Source organism: Bidens hawaiensis, unplaced genomic scaffold (assembly GCF_021521415.1).
Source record: "Bidens hawaiensis isolate Kalapana, Puna unplaced genomic scaffold, B.hawaiensis_p1.1 tig00004327_1, whole genome shotgun sequence".
NCBI classification, from domain to species: domain Eukaryota; kingdom Viridiplantae; phylum Streptophyta; class Magnoliopsida; order Asterales; family Asteraceae; genus Bidens; species Bidens hawaiensis.
The window spans coordinates 1,198,692-1,203,368 of NW_027491261.1; positions in this window are offsets into that span (position 1 = coordinate 1,198,692).

A 4,677-nucleotide genomic window follows, 5' to 3' on the forward strand; every position below is an offset into this window, starting at 1 on the left:
TTCACAGGAGGCAACCCGGTACTATGTTTTCATTTTATTTTTTATTTTTATTTTGGTTTTGCTTCTTTGCTCTGTCGGGTGTTGCTTCTGTTACTTGCAGGCTGTTCCAAGATTGCTTATAAGATGGTTTCTGAGATGCGGTTTTATTCAAGTGTGGGGATGGAGCAGCCGACCTATATCCTTTTTTTATTTGCTGCTGTTATTCATGTTTTATTCATTGGTTGGGTTGGTCGGTCTGGAGATACTGGTTGCTGAGCACGATCGGAGTTGGAGTGCAGTCATGGAAGAAGACTTTGGCATCATATCGTCATGCGCATATTACCAGCTAAGTCTTTTCCATTATCTATCTTGCTTATTTTTATTTTTATTTATTTATTATTTTTATTATTTTGTTTTTGGTTTTTAGGTTTTTAGTTTTTTGTTTTTTGTATTTCGAATTTCTTTTTATTTTTAATCCTTATCCATGCATTGAGGACAATGCTAAATTTAAGTGTGGGGATAGGATATTTGAGTCGTAATTATATTAAAATAAAGTTTTGAAAAATGTCCCTTGATTTTGTCTCTTTTTGCACTTAAATGGGAGATGAGGATATTTATCGGGAATTGGTTTTTCAAACTACTAATAATATGAGATAATATAAATGAAAGCGTACTAAGCTTGGGATGTGTCGGTAGGCCCAATTAGTCTTGAAAGGTTTCCCATTGCATATCTTAATAAACCTAATTAATCTTAGATTTTGTGGGTTCTCATCCTAGTGGGGACAGTGAAGCTGAAATTCGATAAGGTATAGGGAGTGTTACCATAAGCTGATTACCCTAAGGTGGGGAGAATTGAATGCACTTTAAAATTAGCACGCCATTCCGTTTTATGAAAATAAATAAAGAGTGGTAGCGCCCCGCAAATATCCAATTTTATATGAGCTTTAGTCTTTAGTTATATATTTTAGGTAAAAGATGCCTAAGTGCACAATAAAAAAATAAATAAATAAAGAAGAAAAGAAAAAAGTGAGAAAAGTTATATAATGAAAAATGCCTAAGAAGCATTCTCAAAAATAATAGAAAAAGAGGCCAAAGTGCACATACTAGACAAGACTGAGAGTTTACGTGTTACCAAGGGGATGGCGACTCTAGAGATAAACTATTGGGGCTCGAAAGTTTCTAGTCAATAAATATTTTCTTAGGGCATATATAGGACGGAGTCCAATAATATTTAAGGCATGCTCGTACGACCTCACTTGACCTATCATCCATTAATTCCATCTAAGTGTATTGTCTTCTTACCATTAAGGGGTTGTTATCTTACGGTGATATGTTGAACCAGTTTGCTTCAACTCGATTATTTTTAATTATCTTTACTATGCTTGAGATGGGGTAGGTGGATCTTAACTCTAAAGGTGTGAGACCCATAGGTTTTTGATATCATATGAACTTACTTAATGTGCATGGGCGCTTGATAGACTGGTGGCTGGGTTTAAGTGGACAAAAATATCGGCAATCACGATTTTTACGTTTATCTGAGATTTAAAATAACCTTATATGCTTTTAAGACTATATTTCTCTGATGCTGATCCCATTGCAATGAGACTTTTTCAGGGACGAAAAGAGGTTAAGTGTGGGGATATTTGATATAACGTTAAATATATATAAATCCCTTTTATATTTTAATTATTATTTTATTAGTTTATGTTCTGTTTTTATTAGGATTTGTATACTACTAACATATTTGAATTATGTAGGTCCCGCGACTTGTTCGTGGTTAAAGAGGGCGAAAAACGGTAAAAAACGAGCTAAATCGGTGAACCGGGGCATCAGGAAACGAACCGGACCAGACCAGACCGGGCCACCCACCCCCTTGGCCGGAGCGCACGCGACCAAGGGGAGGATGGCCATCGCGCGGCGCGGGGGGGAGCCCTTCCAGAAGATTCCATCGATTTATGGATTTGGGCCTTGTATTTTCCTATTTAAACACCCCTAAACTCAACCTTAAACATAACCTGAATACCCTAGCCGGCTAGGACGAATTTGGGAGCCTTAGAAGTGATCTTTTGGAGGTTTTGGAGGCTTGGAATCATACAGTGGCGTGCTTATCGGTCAAGAACGAAGACCACGGGTTTTACCGCCTTTAATCTTTCGTTTCTTTTATTTTCCACCATGATTTAGTTTATCATTGTTTTGTTTTACTTTAAGATGCTAGGCTAAACATTATAGACTGCCTAGGCTTATGATGAACCTACTTTGACGTTGTGTTTTGATTTGGGATTTATTTATCGTTCTGGATTTATGAACTAGTAAAAGTTTTAATTATATTAAATTGATGCATATGGATATTTAGGATTGTTTGATTAGTTGTTATTATTCCATAGTTGCCTTGATTATTGTTTGTCATTATGATAGGTTACTATTAGGTCAATTACTTTGTGTTCCTGATTATTTTATGACTGATTTGCAATAAGATCATATGAATAATATTAGTTAATCAAATAAACCTAAGTGTGCTGCTAACCTAAATAACTGTAAGGTGCTAGGTTATTGATAGTCTTTGTTGATCAGGATTGCTAGATTTAGTTCTTCATAAGGAGTCCGTCTAGGTTTGATTGATTAACTTTCTCTGTCGAGTCAATTGAATATATTAGACTGCCTTTGATTTCCGCGCTGTAAGGTAGGATTTCGTATAAAGGAACTAGTTTGTAATTAATTAGGTGACCGTAAGGGAACTTGATTTTTAATGCTGGTGTGCGTTAAAACTTATTAGAAATCCATAGGTGTCTCTTGAGAAGGGTCAGGGGTCATGTTCGAGTTTTCTCTTAAGCGTCTATTTTACGATCCCAGTTCCATAACTAAATATTTTCCCCATTAATTGATAACTGAAACTTAGGGGATTCTAGCCTAGGTGGTTGTTTGTCATCATCTTAATTAAGTTCAAGTTCTAAGTTTAGTCATATTTAGTTTCCTTAATTAGTTTAAATTAGTTTATTAGTAAAACCCCCCTTAAATAAATAATAAATAAATAGTCGTGTCTATAGTTAAGTCTAATTAGCTAGTAAACGTAATTTAAAGAGTCTCGTGGGTTCGATATCCGAACTTACTTAGCTGTACTAGAGTCGACCGGTTCACTTGCCGGTTAGTAGTTTTAGTTTAGTTAAGAGTCTAGAATTTATTACTTAGTGTCTAGATTAGCGTAATTTTAGTTAATAATATTAAGACTACTTTTAGCACATCACCCCCGTCACCACACAACCGTAATCAACTAACACTATCTACCCATAACTGCCAAAGATCTCAAAAACCGTCATTACACCATCGATCGCCAGCCGAAATTAGGGCTAATTCACCAAAGCCGCCATGTTTGGTTATTACATAATGCAACAATGGTGGTGGTTAGCAGGTCCGGTCGAGCCAAGAGCCACTCCTAGTGACGGAGACGGTGGTGACTTAGGGTTCCGCCATTGTTCCGGCGTCGACACCGTTGCTCCCTCTTCCCTATCTCTCTATTTCTCCTTCCAAAATCACCGGTCAAGGTCGCCGCCAACACCATGGCCTCAAATCCACCCAAAAACAACGCATCTTTCTTCCAGAGCTACCCTGATTAGGTACAAAAACGAACCGGCAACTCCAACCCCAACACCCTACCAACCATTTTCCGGTGGTATTGTCAAAACCCACAAGCAAAGATCAAACTCAGATCCAGCTTCACCTTGATTTGGGGCTATCAATTTGAAGGATTTCGAACTCAAATCTCTCTTTGGCTCGAAACCCTAGTTATCAGCGGAGAGGATTATCAGAATTTAGGTAAAGACCGAGTTTTGTTCAGGTCATTGGTGGTCGCCGTGGTGTTCGTCTGAGATGGTGGCGGTGGCCGTTTGTATGAGACAGTGGTGGCCGTTCTCCATAGTTTTGTTCAGGTCGTTGTTTATATTGTTGTTTGTTGAGTCTATGATTATATTTAACATAAAGGACGAGTCAAATAATGTGTGTATGTATAAAGAAAGAAAATATTAACTGGGAGAGAGAGAGAGAGAGAGAGAGAGAGAGATTAATGGTGGTGGTGGATGATGATGATGATGATGAATTGTAATAGGAAGTAAAGAAAGAAAAGAAAGAAGTAGAGTATGAGAGAGAGAGAGAGAGAGAGAGAGAGAGTTTTGTCCCTTTGTGTATTTTATATTTGTTAGTTTTAATTATAAAATAAATTATATATAAAATTACAAAAATACCCTCATGGTGCAAGGCACATGATCAAATTTAACAAAAAAATTTAACTGGGTTAGTAACAAAGGACGTAACGTGAAACAAATTTGAAACATGAATTATGCCTTTTGCTATTTCATTCATTAAAGGACGTCTAATGAAAATCAGGTCAAACGTAAAGGACGTCTTTTTCCATTTTGTCTTATATATATTTAGCATTATATCAAACGCGCAACAAAACTATATTGAAACGACCAAACGGGTCGATTTAACGAATTCAAATACGTATGGTAATGACGAATAAATACATGCAACGAAAATTAATTAATAATATTATAATATATATATATATATATATATATATATATATATATATATATATCTGCATATATAAACAAAACCAAAAAATTGAAATGGGTCGGGTTTTCGGGTTTGAAAAGTAACAAATGTTACATTAAATCGCATATTTTATGCTCAAATTGGCCTAAA